This window comes from Piliocolobus tephrosceles, chromosome 3 (assembly GCF_002776525.5).
Source record: "Piliocolobus tephrosceles isolate RC106 chromosome 3, ASM277652v3, whole genome shotgun sequence".
Taxonomy (NCBI): domain Eukaryota; kingdom Metazoa; phylum Chordata; class Mammalia; order Primates; family Cercopithecidae; genus Piliocolobus; species Piliocolobus tephrosceles.
In genome coordinates this window covers 30781293-30801130 of record NC_045436.1, presented here as the reverse complement: position 1 = coordinate 30801130, position 19838 = coordinate 30781293, and the positions used below count along the sequence as shown (strand labels likewise).

The 19838-nt window shown below is 42.7% G+C and overlaps 1 protein-coding gene and 1 pseudogene across 1 annotated transcript in view; one reads left to right on the top strand and one right to left on the bottom strand.

Moving 5' to 3' along the window:
• The window catches only part of C3H4orf45 (chromosome 3 C4orf45 homolog), a 134229-nt gene that overhangs the window by 102564 nt on the left and 11827 nt on the right, over window positions 1-19838 (bottom strand). The gene's annotated exons all lie outside the window — the stretch shown is intronic.
• Window positions 3106-3797, top strand: LOC111553471 (annotated as a pseudogene).

Sequence of the window (19838 nt, the reverse complement as noted above, 5' to 3'; positions counted from 1 at the left end):
TCAATAAATTTACTCACTTTTATTTATACACAGTAAGTTTCAAGCTGTTTTCTACCATAATTAATTCATTATTATTCATTCTATTAATTATATGATCTGATATTAAAGCTACCAGGTCAAGAGTAGTTTGTTTTTCTGCTTGTTTTGTTTTGTTTCGTTTTTTTGAGATGGAGTTTTGCTCTTGTTGCCCAGGCTGTTTAATTAAGACTTCCTTCCAGAAACTTAGCTTAAAAAAGACCATCAGCTGGGCACAGTGGCTCACGCCTGTAATCCTAGCACTTTAGGAAGCTGAGGCAAGTGGATCAGGAGGTCAGGAGTTTGAGATCAACCTGACCAACATGGTGAAACCTTGTCTCTACTAAAAATACAAAAATCAGCCAGGCATGGTGGTGCAAGCCTGTAATCCCAGCTACTCAAGAGGCTGAGGCAGGAGAAGCCCTTGAAGAGAGCTGAGGCGGCTTGCAGAGAGCTGCAGAGGTTGCAGAGAGCTGAGATCATGCCATTGCACTCCATCCTGGGTGACACAGCATGATTCTGTCTCAAAAAAAAAAAAAAAAAAAAAAGTCAACCAGCCTGGCCAACATGGTGAAACCCCATCTCTACTAAAAATACAAAAATTAGCCAGGCGTGGTGGTGGGCATCTATAATCCCAGCTACTCGGGAGGCTGGGGCAGGATAATTGCTTAAACCTGGGAGGCGGAGGTTGCAGTGAGCCAAGATCACACCTTTGCACTGCAGCCTGGGCAACAAGAGCGAAACTCCATCTCAAAACAAAACAATAACAACAACAACAAAAAACCCGTCAACTAGCGTGTTTGGATATATGGATGTTCCAAGATAATATTAATCTGTGTTTTAACAAGTCTACAACTATACTTTCCGATGGAGCAGCCACTAGCCACATGTGTTATTGTGGCTAGTCCAAACTGAGATGCTATAAGTCAAAAGTACACACAAGATTTGACATACTTAGTACAAAACAAAGAATGTAAAACATTTTGTTAATAACTTTCAATACTGATTTCATATTAAAGTGATAACTATTTGGATTTATTGGATTAAACAAAATACATTATTAAAGTTATTTTTACCTGTTTTAATTTTTTAAGAGGGAGTTTCTCTCTGTTGCCCAGGCTGGAGGGCAGTGCTGCAATCTTGGCTCACTGCAACCTCCATTTCCCAGGTTCGAGTGATTCTCCTGCCTTAGCCTCCCGAGTAGCTGGGACTACGGGCATGCACCACCACACCCAGCTAATTTTTGTATTTTTTTTTTTTTTTTTTTTGAGACAGAGTCTTGCTCTGTCGCCCAGGCTAGAGTGCAGTGGCCGGATCTCAGCTCACCGCAACCTCTGCCTCCTGGGTTCACGCCATTCTCCTGCCTCAGCCTCCCGAGTGGCTGGGACCACAGGCGCCCACCACCTCGCCCGGCTAATTTTTTGTATTTTTAGTAGAGACGGGGTTTCACCGTGTTAGCCAGGAGGGTCTCGATCTCCTGACCTCGTGATCCGCCCGTCTCGGCCTCCCAAAGTGCTGGGATTACAGGCTTGAGCCACCGCGCCCGGCCAATTTTTGTATTTTTAGTAGAGACACGGTTTTGCCATGATGGCCAGGCTGGTCTTGAACTTCTGATTTCAAGTGATCCGCCTGCCTTGGCCTCCCAAAGGCTGGGATTACAGGCATGAGCCACCGCGCCTGACCCTCTTTTAATTTTTTAATGTGGTTATTAGAAAATGTTCAATTATGCATGTGGTTCGAATTATGTTTCTGTTGAACAGTGTTGGTCTGAAGTTTAGAAACTTGTGAAATTCTACAGTAATTAAAGCTGGTGGGCCAGGCTCGGTGGCTCAAGCCTGTAATCCCAGCACTCTGGGAGGCTGAGACGGATGGATCACGAGGTCAGGAGATCGAGACCATCCTGGCTAACCCAGTGAAACCCTGTCTCTACTAAAAAAAAAAAAAAAAAAAAAAAAAACTAGCCGGGCGAGGCGGCGGGCGCCTGTAGTCCCAGCTACTTGGGAGGCTGAGGCAGAGAATGGCGTGAACCCGGGAGGCGGAGCTTGCAGTGAGCTGAGATCTGGCCACTGCACTCCAGCCTGGGCGACAGAGTGAGACTCTGTCTCAAAAAAAAAAAACAAAAAAACAAACAAACAAAAAAAAAACAAAAAACAAAAAGCTGGTGGATAATTATAACTGTGGCTCATTAAGATTTGGAAAACTTGTTGCAATATTTGTTAAAGAGGGAGAGGTTGTTAGTGTACATAACTGGCTGAAGAGTCAGACAGAAGCAGTATAGAAGGGTCATTCAGAAGTCCAAAGTGAAACCAATTTGAGCAACCATGTTTATGCAAGATGAAAAGCTAGTGGCTTTAACCTGTGGGAAAAGGTACCACACCCTGCCAATGCAATGTAAAGTTCAACTTGTTACTCATCCCTGAAGCCTGCCCCCCAGCTTTCTATAGCTAATTGCTCACAGTTGGATCCCTTTTAAAGTGAGATTACACTCCCTACAGGATATGTTGTACATGCTGACATCCAAGTTTCCAAGGTTTTCATTCAACCTAATACTCATTTTTGGTCATATTACAGCTTTGAACAAAATACTGAACATGAAAAAGCTGAATTGAAGATGATACTAAGTGGTGACAGATAGAAATACCCAGGATGAATCCTGGTTGTATCAAAGAGATACAAAAGAAACTTAAAAACCAAGGTTTTAAAGTCAGAGCAATCATACATTGCCAATAACTTACTAATAATACATAAATGTAAAACATGTCAAACACAGGTAGGACAACCTCAGGGAAGCATAGAGATCGGGGAGTCAAAGTGGCAAGCATTGATAATGTCCACCCACCACAAATGAGGGCTGAAGTTCCTCCCTTTGAGAGGCAAAGCTCAAAAGAGAAGGGTGAGGACTGGTAAAGTTATTACAGTTTAACGCCATTAAGCCAATGGCTAACGTTGTTTTCCCTAGAATGCCGCTGTTGTTCTAATATTGTTCTGTGAAAGTTTTGATGCCGGCAGTATTTTCTTCTAAAATGTATTTAAAATATATTTAAGAATATGGTAATTAGGAGGCCAGAGATCTAGCAATTGAAGCAGCATATGGCCAAGCCGTGTGGGGTGCGCCTGAGAGGGGAGGCCTGTAAACAGGTGGAGATCTTCAGGCAGAATCTTTTCCAGGAGGCGGAGGAATTCCTCTATAGATTCTTGCCACAGAAAATCATATACCTGAGTCAGCTCTTGCAAGAGTACTCCCTCAATGTGGCTGACCTGACTTCCCACCGGGCCCCACTGGACATTCCATCCCAGGCCCTCCACCCGAGGATGATGAGATGGAAACAGATAAGCAGGAGATGAAAGAAGTTCCTAAGTGTGGATTTCTCTCTAGGAATGAGAAGGTCCTGTTCCTGCTTGCCCTGGTTAAACCAGAAGTCTGGAGTCTCAAAGAGAAATGCATTCTGGTGATCACATGAATCCAGATCTGCAAGATTGAAGATGGAAATGATTTTGGGGTAGCAATCCAGGAGAAGGTGCTGGAGAGGGTGCATGCCATCAAGATCAAAGTGGAAGCTTTCCAGACAACCATTTCCAAGTACTTCTCAGAACGTTGGGATGCTATGGCCAAGGCCTCCAAGGAGACTCATGTAATGGACTACCGGGCCTTGGTGCACCAGCGAGATGAGGCAGCTTGTGGGGAGCTCAGGGCCTTCTATGCTGAGGTTCATCATATCAGCAGCAGCAACCTGCAGAAAATTGTCAACCCAAAGGGTGAAGAGAAGCCATCTATGCACTGAACCCAGGACTAGAAGGAAAATAAATGACCTATATGTTGTGTGGGGAAAAAAAAAGAATATGGTAATTACATAATAACAATGTAGGCCGGGCGCAGTGGCTCAAACCTGTAATCCCAGCACTTTGGGAGGCCGAGACGGGCGGATCACGAGGCCAGGAGATGGAGACAATCCTGGCTAACACGGTGAAACCCCGTCTCTACTAAAAAATACAAAAAAAAAAAAAAAAAAAAACCTAGCTGGGCGAGATGGCAGGCGCCTGTAGTCCCAGCTATTTGGGAGGCTGAGGCAGGAGAATGGCGTAAACCCGGGAGGCGGAGCTTGCAGTGAGCTGAGATCCCGCCACTGCACTCCAGCCTGGGCGACAGAACGACACTCCGTCTCAAAAAAAAAAAAAAAATGTAGTTATCAGTAAAGTGTCTTTAAGAAATGGTATATTTCACCCGGCGCAGTGGCATGCGCCTGTAGTCCCAGCTACTTGGGAGGCTGGGGTGGGAGGATTTCTTGAGCCTAGGAGCTCAAGTCCTGCCTGGGCAACATACTGAGAACTCTCTCTAAAATAAGTAGATACAGTACAAAATTTTTAAAAAGAAATGCTACATGTGAGGTTTCCAGGACATTACCTATGAGATCATCTGATACATGCCAGCCTCTTTCGTATACACATTGATACCTCAGTATCATACACCTGTTACTGTGACTCAGTTTTTTATCTGTAAGGTGGGGGATAACATATCTACATCACAGACTTTTGTAAGAATTGAGATAATTCGGTCGGGCACGGTGGCTCATGCCTATAACCCCAGCACTTTGGGAGGCCGGGGCGGGTGGATCACCTGAGGTCTGGGGTTCGAGATGAGCACATGGTGAAACCCCATCTCTACTAAAAATGCAAAAATTAGCCAGATGTGGTGGCGCACGCCTATAATCCCAGCTACTCAGGAGGTTGAGGCAGGAGAATTGCTTGAACCCGGGAGGCAGAGGTTGCAGTGAGCCAAGATCATGCCACTGCACTCCTGCCTGGGTGACAGAACGAGATTCCATCTCAAAAGAAAAAAAGAAATTGAGATAATTCATGTAAAGAATTATGACAGTGCCCATTTGAAGCAGCTGGTAAATGTTAGATGATGATGAACTAGTATTGTACATATAGTTAATGATCACTATGTTCATTTTCATGTTATAATTTTAATACACATTTATAAAGTGGATCAGATGTTGACTATTCTTAAATAATTAGTAAATAAAACAATATTGCATTGTCTTCTTTAATCCAGGAATACAATTTATTTCATGAATTCCATTCCTGTTAAGCCTTTTTAACACATTATAATTGAAAAAATATTGCTGTGGTTATGTAGCCAGGACTCAAGAAGCATTCAGTAAAACCATGAATGAAATGAATTTGAGAAACATTGCATTAGACATTCGATCATTCAATATTTTCATTCTGCTTTGAGTCTATAGCAGTGGTTTACTGGGCTTTCAAGAGAAAAAGCTATGGTTTTAGCATTTACCAGTTTTTGTGGTGTAAACATTTCCAATATGGTCAATGTCAAACTATTGTGTGATGTCACACGATAGTGTGGAAAGAGATGATAATAATTGGTTCTCTCAAGAAGGTACAAACAGCCTCCCACACACCACTCACATAAATACTTTGCATGATTATAGCATGGCTTCTCATACAGTGTTCATTCATTCATTATACCAGTGGTTCTGCAAATGTGATCCCCTGACCAACAGCACAAGCATCATTGGGGAACTTATTAAAAATGCAAAATCTCAGGGCTCATCTCATATCTCCTAAGAAAGAAGCCATGAAAATGAGGCTTAGCAATCTGTCTTAACAATCCCTCCAAGTGATTTTGATGCATAATGTTTGAGGACCCCTGCCCTATGCTTTTGCTGTTGTTTCTGAAGGGGAAGAAGTGCCAAGTAACTTCTAACATTTATTAATTAGTGTACCAAGACTAGCCATGTTGGTGTTCTCATTCTTCAAAGCATCTAATTATGGACTCTGAAATTGCAATTTATATATTCCTAGAATCAACAAAGGATACCAAGCTGCTGCTCTTTTGCATAGAAAGGTAATTTTATCTTCAAATGTCCCCATGTTTCAGTTGCTATTGAGAGGCTCTAATAAGGGTTAGTTAAGAGTTCTACTGGCTTGGCTCAGTGATTCATGCCTGCAATCCTAGCACTTTGGGAGGCTATGGCGGGCAGATCCGTTGAGCCCAGGGGTTTGAGACTAGCCTGGACAACATGGCAAAACCTCATCTCTGTTAAAAAAAAAAAATTGCAAAATTACAAAAGTTAACCAGACACAGTGGTGCACACCTGTAGTCCCAGCCACTTGGGAGGCTGAGGTGGGCGGATCACTTGAGTCCAGGAGTCTGGGAGGTCAAAGCTGCAGTGAGTTGTGATTGCACCATTGTGCTCCAGCCTGGATGACAGAGGAGACCTTGTCACAAAAATAAATAAATAAATAAAAACAAAACACAAAAACTACTGCTGTGATTTCTGGTTGCTTCTGCAACAGAGACCATGGGCAAAATCCCTATGCTGAAATAAATATGTGCCCTGATATATTAGCGGGCACGTTGTTAATTTACTTTGTATGGTTAGTTGGTTGTTTGAAAATCACATAAATACAGCCCTAAATTCAGTTATACTATACACAGTATTGGCAGAGATACATGGTTTCCAGTATGTTCTAAGGGAGCTTTGGATTGGTGCAGCCTTCAGAGGTCAGCAGGTATGACCTTGCATTCTGTGTGGGGCTCCCCTTCACAGCACATGTTCATCCAACTGACAAAATATTTCCAGTAACAAAAGCACATTCTATTTTTGGACAGGTCTGATTATTCTTCCATACATTGAACTAAAATCTGCCTTCCTGTAACAGTCACACAGTAGTCTGAATTCTGAATTCTGGTAAAGAATCCCCGTCTCGTTTAAATAGCCCATCAGATCCCAGGAAAGGCTCACTCGAGGCTCTTTAGCAAATTAGGCTTCCCCACTTCTTTCAGGCATTCATGTAACAACATTCCCAGGCTCTGCACCACCCTGCCTCTTGATGCTCTTCAATATATTAACATCTGGTTAAAATGTGGCATGCATAACCAAAAATAACGCTACCATGTGACCCAATCGGGGCAGCGTTTGTTTCTGGAACACAGCTCTCTATTAACGCAGCCTGTTATTGTATCAGCTTTGTTGGCAACTGAGCTAACCTCTGGGCACATCTCCAGTCTGCAGTCATCTCCATGCTCCACACCAACCTGTTACATAATGTCTTACCTATCCTCTACTTGGACTGTTGATTTTTAAACTCTAAGTGCAAGCTTCATATTTAGTCCTATTAAATTATAACTTTGAGAGTTTCAGCCCCAATTCTAAAATAGTAACATCTTTTACAGTCCAAATTGTCATCGAATTTTACTGTCTCTTTTTCCTAGGTCTGTATGTTCAGCAACGTAACGACATGACTTCCCTCTTTGTATAAAATACTGAGGAAACTGTTGAACAAAACAGAGCCAATTCCTGTTCCCCTCTCTTACTCAATTATTTACCTCAAAGCTTGAAATTAGAATCAAATGTCCAAGTGAAGTACCAGTTAAATATTGACTTTCACTTGCCAATTTTACTTCAATCTGTCTTTCATCTGAAGTAGCCTGAAAAATGAAAATGTAATCATTGCAAGTAATTCTTAGGGATCATTTAGAATGCCTAACAGGTATTAAATATTTGAAATATAAATCCCCATTCTTTGATGTGTGTAGAAGGAGGTAAAGAATAGTATAGAGAAATTAAAAGCTTTTATCATGATCTTGGATTAACCGAAGTATTTAGAGTGGTGATGCCGTACTGAAAATCACTATTACAAAATGTAGGGTTTTGTAATTTTCTTTGCGTTAATTAATGCTTATAAAAATTATTCTGGCCGGGTGCGGTAGCTCACGCCTGTAATCCCAGCACTTTGGGAGGCCGAGGCGGGGTGGATCACTTGAGGTTGGGAGTTCAAGACAAGCCTGACTAACATGGAGAAACCCTGTCTCTACTAAAAATAAAAAAATTAGCCGGGCATGGTGGCGCACACATGTCTGTAATCCCAGCTACTCGGGAGGATGAGGCAGGAGAATCGCTTGAACCTGGGAGGTGGAGGTTGTGCTGAGCCGAGATTGCGCCATTGCACTCCAGCCCGGGCAACAAGAGCGAAACTCTGTCTCAAAAAAAAAAAAAAAAAAAAAAAAAAAAAATCATTCCGCCAGGGTGCGGTGGTTCACGCCTGTAATCCTAGCACTTTGGGAGGCCGAGGTAGGTGGATTACCTGAGGTAAGGAGTCCCAGACCAGCCTGGCCAACATGGTGAAACCCCGTTTCTACTAAAAAACTACAAAAATTAGCCAGGTGTGGTGGTGCGCATCTGTAATCCCAGCTACTCAGGAGGCTGAGGCAGGAGAATCAGTTGAACCCAGAAGGCAGAGGTTGCAGTGAGCTAAGATCACACCATTGCTCTCCAGCCTGGGCCACAGAGCAAGACTTCGTCTCAAAAAAAAAAATTATTCCTCAAATGGCTTCTTAAAGCTATAAAAATTGAAAATAATTATAAAGAAAAACTTTAAAGCCAAGAACAGTAGTTCCAGGACTTGGAAGGCTGAGGTAGGAGGATCACTTGAGCCCAGGAGTTCAAGACCAACCAGGGCAACATAGTGAGACCCTACTTCTATTAAAACAAAATTGTAAGATAATAATCTTACTTAGCAGAGTGTTGGCACTTAGAGATCATGGACTATGTGAAGAAATATATTCCTAAACTTAATTTATGAGCTACATGATTACGTGAAATGTGGAGTTGAAAACAAATAACATCATGATCGAAAAAACCACAATTCAATTCAGGGGGTGTGGGCTGAGATGATATCTGATCTGATATCTTCACAGCACCCAGAGAGGAAAGATCAGAAAATGTGTTTTCAATAGACATGGTGAGAACACTGCTAGGGAAATAGTGGCAGCATTTTTAACATGAATAACCTTAGCTAACCTAGCACCACAGGATGCTGAAAAAAAATTTTTTTTTTTTGAGAGGATCTCCTTCTGTCATCCATGCTGGAGTGCAGTGGTGCCATCACGGCTCACTGCAGCCTTGATCTCGTGGGCTCAAATGATCCTCCCACCTTAGCCTCCCAAGTAGCTGGGACTACAGGTGCTCAACACCATGCCCAGCTAAATTTTTTTGATTTTTGTAAATACGAAGTTTCACCATGTTACTCAGGCCGGTCTCGAACTCCCGGGTTCAAGTGATCCTCCCACTTTGGCCTCCAAATTGCAGGGATTACAGGCATGAGCCACTGCGCCTGGCCAATTTTTGATTAAGTAATGCTGATACAGAATGGCACTGAGGATCCTGCTTATTTAGATTTCCACTTCAAAACCAGTGTTGTGTATTTGTTGCATCACTGCTTACAGGAAAGCAAATTAACTTTATAGGTTCGAATATGTTGTCAACAGTCCCACGTCTACAATCATTCCCCAGTGGCCACAGGTGCTTCACAGTAACCAGAGTGTATTGAAATGTTTTAAAAATGAGAAATACAGTGAAATAGGAATGCTGTGTGTTGCTGGTGAAAATGTAAAATGGTGCAGCTGCTGCAGGAAAAGGTGTGATGATTCCTCAAAAACTTAGAGAAATACCATGAGATCCAGCCATCCCAGTTCTGGGTATGTATCCAAAAGAAGTGAAAGCAGGGACTCAAGTATTTGTTCATGCGTGTTCATAGCAGCATTACTCACAATAGCCAAGAGGTTCAGAGGCAACTCAAGTGTGGTGTATACGTATGATTTCCCTAGGGCTGCCATAAGAAAATACCACAGACTGGGTGGCTTAAACAACAGAAATTTATCTTCTCACAGTTCTGGAGCCTGAAATCTAAAATCAAGGTGCTGTTAGGGTTGGTGACTGGTGAGCCCCTCTTCCTGGCTGGTCGGAGCCCACCTTCCTGTCACGTCCTCAAATGGCTTTTCTTCTGCGCGGGTGAAGGCAGAGAGGAAGGCCTGATGCCCTTTCCTCTTCTTATAAGGATACCAGTTTTATGAGATTATTTTAGTACCTCATTTAACCTCAGTTACCTTCAAAAGGGCTGGCCTCCAACTATAGTCACACTGAGGGGTTGGGGCTTCAACATATGAATTGGGGGGGTGGGGATAAAAATTCAGATCATAACAATATACAATGCAATATTATTTAGTCTTAAAAAGGAAGGAAATTGAGACACATGCTGTGATATAAATGAAGCTTGAGGACATATTACTAAGTCCAATAAGCCAGTCCCAAAAAGACAAATACTGCATGATTTCACTCAATGAGGTTCTGGGTAAGTTTATTGGGACAGAGAGTAGAGTAGTAGTTGCCAGAAGCTAGGGGAAGGGCAGGATGGAGAGTGAGTGTTTATAGGTACAGAGGTTCAGTTTTACAGCACGAAAACATTCTGGAGATGGAAGAGGTGATAGCTGCAAGCAATGTGAATATACTTAATGCCACAGGATTGTCCACTTTAGAATAGTTAAAAGGTAAATTCGGTTATGTTTATAATAGAAAAGAATGAGAAAAGCACTCTGACATTAAACCACTCGTGTTTTAATATGCAGCCCAGGGCCAGGTGTGGTGTCTCACGCTTTTAATCACAGCACTTTGGGAGGCCAAAGTGGGTGGATCACAAGGTCAGGAAATGGAGACCAGCCTGGCCAACATGGCGAACTCCATCTCTACTAAAAATACAAAAATTAGCTGGGCATGGTGGCTGGCGCCTGTAGTCCCAGCTACTCCGGAGGCTGAGGCAGGAGAATCGCTTGAACCCAGGAGGCAGTGGTTGTAGTGAGCTGAGATCGCACCACTGCACTCCAGGCTGGGCGACAGGGCGAGACTCTGTCTCAGAAAAAATTGCAGCCCCAAATGGCACTCACTGTAGGTGGACGTATTCCTCCTGAAACAAATTTAAACACACACACTTACCATGCTGCCATGATGTGCTGTCAGTCTCTCAGTCACTAGCCTAAAACTCTGCATTTCATGCTTTTTCTCTATATTAGCTTTTCCAATGTATCAGATGGGTATTTCATCATTTATGTCAGGGGTTCCAATCTTTTGGCTTCCCTGGGTTCATTGGAAGAAGAATTGTCTCAGGCCACACGTAAAATACACTAACACTAACCATAGCTGATGAGCTAAAAAAAAAAAAAATAATAATAATAATAATAATAATTCATGTTTTAAGAAAGCTTACAAATTTGTGTTGGGTCTCATTCAAAGCTGTTCTGGGCTGCATGCAGCCTGTGGGCCACTGGTTGGACAAGCTTGATTTACATCTACCTTTCCATAACTCTTAAATTTTCATTATGCATTGCAACTTAATTTTTTCCATGTGTTATAATTACAGTGATGGTAATAAAATTATGTTTTTACTGAATTACAGGAAAATCAGTTTTGGGGTTTCCTAAGTCCTGCAAGACTGTAAATAATTTAACAATATTGTCAGATGTTAACTGACAATAAACTAGAGGAATTGGAAACTCCCAGATTTATTTTGCCTCTGTCTCTTTCCCTTCCTTGGCTAATATACAAATGCAAGGAATGCCTGCGTCCTAACACACAGTAAATATTTGTGAATAACTGAATATATGTGTGTATTTGCATGTTATGAAAACAGTTCCTTTACCGAAGGAAAGGAAAAATCCAGTGCCTCATGCAAACCAGTCATGTGCAGATCTGTAAGCATCATATTTTAGGATAGCATTACATTATTGTAGGAATAGTTCAGTTTTTAAAATACAGATAATAAGTTTTCATTTGGAAAGAATTATTTTCAGGTGCAGCAAAGCATTTAGAAATAAAATTTAATTCAATATCACTTCATCCCTTTTGAAAAGCAAAAACAAGAAAAGTTGGTGCCAACTTTCTGAGCGTCTGTCCTAATGCCTTTGCAGATGTCATATAAAAGTTTCAAGATTTGCTAGATCAAGGAAAGAGAAATAGTCTATTCTATTACACAAAAGAGAGTTGGAACAAAGAAATTTAGCTTTTTACAATGGTTCGCTTTGTAATTTGTATATAAATATGAATAATATCACTTCTCGGCCTTTTGGCTAAGATAAAGTATAAATATGAATAATACACATTCAAATGCTGACAAAAGATTAAAAACCTAGAATTTTGTGCACTTAGAATGATTAATGATTATAGCTGTTTCAAATTTATAGTAAGTGCTTAGTACATGTGTGATATTGTGTTGATGGATGAGGAGGTGGCAGAAAGAGAAAAAGCTTGGCCCAGTCCTCAGAAAGCTTATAATGTAGCTAAGAAAAGAGTCTTGTGCACTGAATAACTAGAGCAAAGCTGGGTGATGCTGCCTTTCACTGAAAAAGAAATTCAGAGAAGGGTGTGGTCAGTCTGTAGTAGTCATGGAAAATGTGGTCCTGAGCAGGAATGAGACTGATGGCGTCATACACAAGTTTTAAAAATTAGAATTCGTAATTTTAAAAAATACAAGAATATAATCAAATATGTGTGAAATGTGGGGATGGGAATCTGTTAAATTTTCCTGTTCTCTGTGTAAGAGACACGCAATGTGAAGCAGATTTCCAAAATCACTGCCAATCTCTGTTAATCAGACCATTATGACATCCTATTGATCCATATTAAAAACTTCAGTTTTCCACCCACTTCAAAAGCGATTTCTCCTTATAACAGATGAAGAAATTAAAGCTATAACCATGGGCTAATTAGCTGAACTCCCTTTAGCCCACTTATTATTCTACTGTTCACAAATGAAAACATAACACTACTTTTGCTCCATCAGGTGTTACTTTTTCATGTTAATTATTATTGGAGAAATTCCAGCAATCTAAAAATTACAGATCGTTTTCTAGCTCCCAATTTTCTAGTCAACAAAAAGAAAAGGGGATTAAGTTGGTTATTTATTTATTTTCCCTTCTCTCTTAGGGACGCTTTCTAGACGGCCATCTTTTCTATTTTATTTTTTAACCTTTTCTTTGGTAACCCCTTGTGGTTGCAGCCTAGCTACTTCAAGCACGCTTGCCAGCTAAAAAAGGCTAAAGTGGGAGTCTAACTGGGCTTTCAATTTCGCTTTTTTGACAGCAGGCTGCCCCCGACAGGGAGACACTAGGTGAGCCACAGCTGGGCCACTAGAGAAGGGGGATAAATGCATTCCGTTTCAGATGCGTGATTCCCACCCGTTGCTTCCCACAATGCATCTGTAACACCTTTACTCTTCCATTTCTGCTAGAAAGCAAATCTCTGTCTCTTCCAAAGGACAGTGAACATAAGTAACTACCACCCTGGAAAGCTCTGTGGGGAGCGATGAGACGGGAGGGGCCCAGGTGATTGGAGTATGGATTGGAGGGAGCAGGTGGGAGCTGTTTCTCTGAAATCTGCTTCTACATGTTGCCCTCAGCAGTCCTTTGGTAGTGAACAAATAGTATAAATCATTGAGAAAGCAGTAGTAGAGAAATGTTAGATAGGAAAGGAAAAAGAACTCCTCTACTTTCCGTCAACATACCCTATTCCAGGCAAAGAAAAAGTGAGCAAAAATAGTATACAGTGATAGGTTCCTTCTGCAATGCCTTTATGTGCTGAGATTATTATTGACCCAGGTTGAAGATAAACAGTTATCCAGAATGACTCCCTGGATAGAACAGTCAATCAAACATGTTAGTTAGTGCCTATGAACAGTAAGACAAAACACACACACACACCAAAGGCCTTAGACTGCAAACTTCTGAAGCCCCTGCAAATCAGTTCATTCATTTACTCCTTCCTCCAACAATTTTTTTTTTAAGAAACAGAGTCTCACTTCATTGCCCAAGCTGGAGTGCAGCGGTGCAATCATAGCTCACTACAGCCTTGAACTCCTGGGCTCAAATGATTCCTCCCACCCCACCTAACACAATCTTTTTAGTGTACTCTGTGTTGCACTGTTTTGGTGTGTCCTGCATGTCCTATCTCCCTATCCTTTAAAGCTGGAGCCAAAAAGAGAGTTCCAGAAGTCCTGGTTCCCCTGCTGGAGTTGCCCAAACAGACCGCTTCACAAGAAAGTTTCTGCCTGTGATATACCCAAGTGGATAGTCCACCAACACCAGTGCAGGAAAGTGATTCAGATGCTGGGGAACAAGCAAGAGCTCAGAGCCAAGGAGTCAAGCCAATGTGGGTTTGAAAATGGTAAATAGGAAGTCTCGGGGCAGCTTACAAGATATACAGCGAGGCAAGACAAAGCACGGTGTGGATAGAATAAGAATGCATCACACAAATCTAGGACTACTGTGTCTGCTTCAGGAGTGCATTGGGATGCTCCAGACACAGCCAGTGGGCTTTAAAGTTGTCCACCAACCTGGAACCCATGAGGATTAGTGGAACCCAACAAAGGTTTCTTATTGCCCCCAAGCCTCCAACACTGATGAAGTGGGTGGTTTGCACTGAAACTGGTGCCTTTCAACATGGGGTTAAACACCACCTGGCCCAGAAGCCAGGGACACCGAAGGAGGAGGCAGGGAAAGAGCTGGAGGTCGCTGTGGATGTGGCAGCTGCCCCACCACAGCAGAGGCAGCATATCAGTAACAGCCCACGTGGCTGCAGCAGCCCCTGGGGACCTGCACCTACCATTTGAGCTGTTGTGTTGAAATGATACGTCTGCTGCTTCACTTCAGCTTTCCAAATTTCCCACAAAATGTCTCTTGTGGCCCAGACAAACCCAAAACTATGCAGGGAAGGGAATCTAGGACATGCAGTCCAATGGGCTCAGCTGACAAAGTACGAACCTGCCACAGGCTGCGGCAAGCTCAGTCCAGCTAAGGCACTATGTTGTTTTCTAGTTTGCACTTTACATAATTTCTTTGACTTTAGTGTGAGGCAATATGTACTGATTAATGATAGAAACTGGACAAATACCTGGACAGCTTATCATTGAACAAGGCAAAAAAATGTCCAAACTATAAAAAGTGAAAGGAGATTGTGTTAAATTTTTTGTCCCTAGGCAAGTATGATGGTTCAGAATGCTGGTCTTGTCCCCCTGGCAAAATTTGAAGCCATCCCTGAGTTACTGGAATCAATTTGGGATAAATTCACAGTCTTCTCCTTGGGTTTATAATGAAGTCAACAGGTGGTCTTGATAAAAGTCATCTTTAGTCAAGAAGAATAGCAAACCAGGCTGGGCGCGGTGGCTCACACCTGTAATCCCAGCACTTTGGGAGGCTGAGGCAAGCAGATCATGAGGTCAGGAGATCGAGACGATCCTGGCTAATACGGTGAAACCCTGTCTCTACTAAAAATACAAAAAATTAGCCGGGCATGGTGGTGGGCACCTGTAGTCCCAGCTACTCGGGAGACTGAGACGGGAGAATGACATGAACCCGGAAGGTGGAGAGCCGAGATCGCGCCACTGCACTACAGCCTGGGCAACAGAGCAAGACTCTGTCTCAAAAAAAAAAAAAAAAGAAATAAAAAAGAATAGCAAAACCATAGCTGGATAAATACACCAGTGAATGTCACCTGCCGTAACTGCACAAGATTTCCTCAGAGTAGAGGTGGGTATCTTCTTGGTGATATCTGTGTAATGGCCTCTGCATCTTTTCGTCTTTCTCTGATTGCAAGGGAGGAAGTCAGTAACAGCCTATAGATGCAGGAACTTTGCCTAGTACCCTGACATCACGAGGGCCTCCCCTTCTGTTTGGTGCTTATCTGAATTCTCTCTGCACTTGGAAGTGGACGTCATGGCACTGAAGAGGCTGCCCAGCCAGGGTAGCAGGTAAGGGTTAGAATTCAGGAGACCAGCTCAACCCAGTTTTAGCACTGAAAGTTCAGTGTACTGGGAATCCCTTCACCCTGAATACACTGGAACAATTGGTCAACCTGTGCCAGAGTGTGGCTGTGGCAGGAACAAGGTTTTGCTGACCTGGACAACAGGAGAAACTAAAACCAGAAGAAAAGGCAAAGGAAATGTACAAGAGGGATGCCAGCCATCTGGCCTGCTGGGTTTGCTGATTGGAGAGACGGGGGACAGTAAATCAGTTCTGGGGGACAAAAAATTAGAGTTGATTTTTCTCTAAAAAATCAGACAAGCTTTCATCAAGATTCCCTAAATGGGCCAGGCATGGTGGCTCACACTTGTAATTCCAGTACTTTGGGAGGGCGAGGTGGGTGGATCACTTGAGGTCAGGAGTTCGAGACCAGCCTGACCAATATGGTGAAACCCCGCCTCTACTAAAACTACAAAACTTAGCTGGCATGGTGGTGCATGCCTGTAACCCCAGCTACTCAGGAGACTGAGGCAGGAGAATTGCTTGAACCTGGGAGTCGGAGGTTGCAGTGAGCCAAGATTGTGCCACTGCACACCAGCCTGGGCAACAGAGCAGACTCCATCTTTAAAAAAAAAAAATTCCCTAAATGTCCTTTGGTAGCAATTTTTAATAATGTAACTAGAGACTAAGGTTTGTTATTTTCTATGTGCAGCTTTTCCCTTTTCATTCTTCTTCCATCTCTGTGCAATTGTAGAAGAGAAAGAAGATATGGAGAGATGGGCGGGGTGGGGTGGGGAGTAGAACAGAGGTTAAGGGTATATCAGTCATTTGGTGAGGGTAGGAGATAGCAGAGGATCAAAATATTTGTCATCTTTTTTAATGAACAGACTACAGGGATGACAGTTATGGTAGAAGCTGTCTTGAAGCTGCCTTATGTTAGAGTCACTTGCTCAATATTTTATATACTCAGTTGTGTCCAGCGGAGATGTGACAAAGTGAGTGCCCCACACTGAAGTATCCCTGCCCTTGGACCTTCTGCCCCTGGGCTGGTTAGAGGTGAGGGAGTCTTTTCCTTTCCGGTTATCTGCGAGGCTACCCTATGCCACCTTCTAGGAAGTCTGAATTCTGCTTTAACAGGTGGTCCTTACTTTTCATACAATACATAATTTTCTTAAGGCTACAGTCGCAGCCCCAAATGTATGCCTCAACTTCCAAACATTTAAGCTAAGGCACTGTGCCGTTTTCTGTTGTTGTTGTTGAGACGGAGTCTCGTTCTGTCGCCCAGGCGGGAGTGTGGTGGTGCGATCTCAGCTCACTGCAAGCTCTGCCTCCAGGGTTCACACCAGTCTCCTGCCTCAGCCTCCCGAGTAGCTGGGACTACAGGTGCACACCACCATGCCCGGCTAATTTTTTGTTTTTTTTAGTAGAGACAGGGTTTCACCATGTTAGCCAGGATGGCCTCGATCTCCTGACTTGGTGATCCACCCGCCTCGGCCTCCCAAGTGCCGGGATTACAGGCGTGAGCCACCGCGTCTGGCCTCCGCCGTTCTCTTAAGGGGTCCACAGTGGTGCAGCAATGGTTTACACGTCTAGCTTCTGTCTGTGGTTCTGTCACTTCATCACACAGAAATGACTGGATAAACTCCCATCCAAATTTGGAGATAATCTGACTTAATTAAAAGCTAGATTTTCTAAAATTGTGAGATTTATTCATAAGCTATTCAAACACGGGTACAATAAGAGGCAGCCCTAACAGTCAATCGGAGAAAGTCATTCACATTCAGATGCTGTGGACCAGGACAACTGTGAGCCCTCATCACAAAATCACAGAAGCAGAGGCTTTCAGTGTCCCGCATTGATTTGTGAATAAGCAGCTTCTCCAGCTGGTGGTCATGCCTCTCAGTGCTCCTGGGTGAGCAGCAGCAGGGAAATTGCTTATTTAACCATGATTAATGGGATTCTTGACCAATATATAGAATAACATAAATAACTTTTTACTTGATGGTCTTCACACAAACAATCCATACATGTAGACAATGATTTCACAGCACCTTCCTTCCTTCAGAAGCAGAAGTAGAATCAACACAGTGTTATGGGATTTACTGCAAATCCTGACTTCCATCTCTATCTTCTGAGTAGTTTTATGCCTGGGTCAATGATATTATTTATTTTTAGCTCACTTACAAGGGAGTCTAAGAGACTCAGTTCGAGAAAAGAAAGAAATCCCCAAGATCTGGAACGGATTGTTTTGTATCCATGCAGACAAAAGGAGCTGGCATTCCTCAGGACATTTCCCTGTCTCTAAGGGTGCACATACCCTGGTGAGGGGTGGCGATGAGGAAGGTGAGTTTGGTTCAGTGGATCTTGCATTCTAAGTGACTATAGAATCCTCAGAAAGGAAATAAATGAAATCTACCATGTCACTTCCTTGGTATGATCTGGAATCACAGATCATTTTATTTTTTAAACTCCTTTATTCAGCCCACATGGTGAGCATGCCTACTCTGCTCTGTTTCCGTTTTATAAAAGAGGGTGGTGATAGCTACTTAGCTTGTAAATGGAACTTTGAAAGAGTCTGGAAATCCCTAAAAGAAAGAGATGTGGGAGGTATTATTTCCTTGCAAAGAACACAGAATTTATGTAACCCAAATGCTACCAGCATTTATTCACTAACCTTCGCTTAACTTCAGATTTGTTTGCATAACTTTTGACTACTTAGATTCCTAATTATCCTGTCACCAGTGCCGTCATTCACTGGGCAGAAAACATATTCCATTTTTATATAATCATTCACAAAATGGTATTATACATGCTAATTTCAATAATTAAATTAAGTTAAATAATAATTAAAATGAAAAGGATATTCCCATCTTCTGATCTTCCTACTAAAATTAGGAAAGAGCAGTGGAATTGGAGCACATGTGAGCTTCAAGGGGCAGAACATACACAGCTCCTACCGCTCTGGGTCTACCATGTCTCCCACATGTGTCACTGGACTGCCTGCATCACAGTCTCCTGGTGTGCTTCTTTAACATGCAGGTTCCAAGGCCCTCAAAAAACAATTTGGGGTATAGCACCTGAGGCTCTGCATTCTTAAGTGTCTCCATAAGTGGTTCTTATGCATAGTACATCTTGCTCTGCAATGTCCTAGACACGGATTGTGGTTAGCTCAGAGTCCCCTTCAGGAAGACTGTGATGGATAATACCGTTTGTCAGCCAGGCGCGGTGGCTCACGCCTGTAATCCCAGCACTTTGGGAGGCCGAAGTGGGCAGATCACAAGGTCAGGAGATCAAGACCATCCTGGCCAACATGGTGAAACCCCGTCTCTACTAAAAATACAAAAATTAGCTGGGCATGGTGGCACCTGCCTGTAATCCCAGCTACTCAGGAGGCTAAGGCAGGATAATCCCTTGAACCAGAAAGCTGGAGGTTGCAGTGAGCCAAGATAGCACCACAGCACTCCAGCCTGGTGACAGGTGACTCTGTCTCAAATATATATATATATATATATACACACACACACACACACACATACACACACATATATATATTCTAAAGAATGCTCAGAGAGCTTGTTAAATGCTTTTTCTGGATGTGTCTGTGAGGGTGCTTCCAGAAGAGATTAACATTTGAATTGGTAAACTGAGGACAGAATACCTTCTCACCCACGTGGTAGGCATCATCCAATTCCTGGAGGGCATGAATAGAGCCAAAAAGTGGAAAAATGGCAAATTTGTGCTCCGCTTGGACCCTCCGACGTCAGTGTTCCTGCTTCTCAGGCCTCGGGTTTGGAGTGGAACTGTACCACTGGCATTCCTGGTTCTGCTTACACACAGCAGACCATAGGACTTCTCCCCCCATAATCACATGAGCCAGTCCCTCATTTGCTGTATCGTATTTGTTCTGCTTCTCTAGAGGACCCTGTGGTTATGTCACTTCATCACACAAAAATGACCAAACTCCCATCCAAATTTGTACATAATCTGACTTAAATAAAAGCTAGATGTTATGAATAAATCTCACAATCTTCTAGAGTCATCCTCTAAAGCCACCAACAGAATGGCTGTATCATGGGCAGAATATTCACAAAGAACCCCAAAACAGGATTAGGCTCACATTTTATGGCACACTGTATCTCTTTTTTCCTCAGTAACTACCCTTGCCCCCAATTGTGCATTTGTGAGTTTTGATCATGGTTTAATAAACTTAGAAGTTGCTGTACTTGTTCTA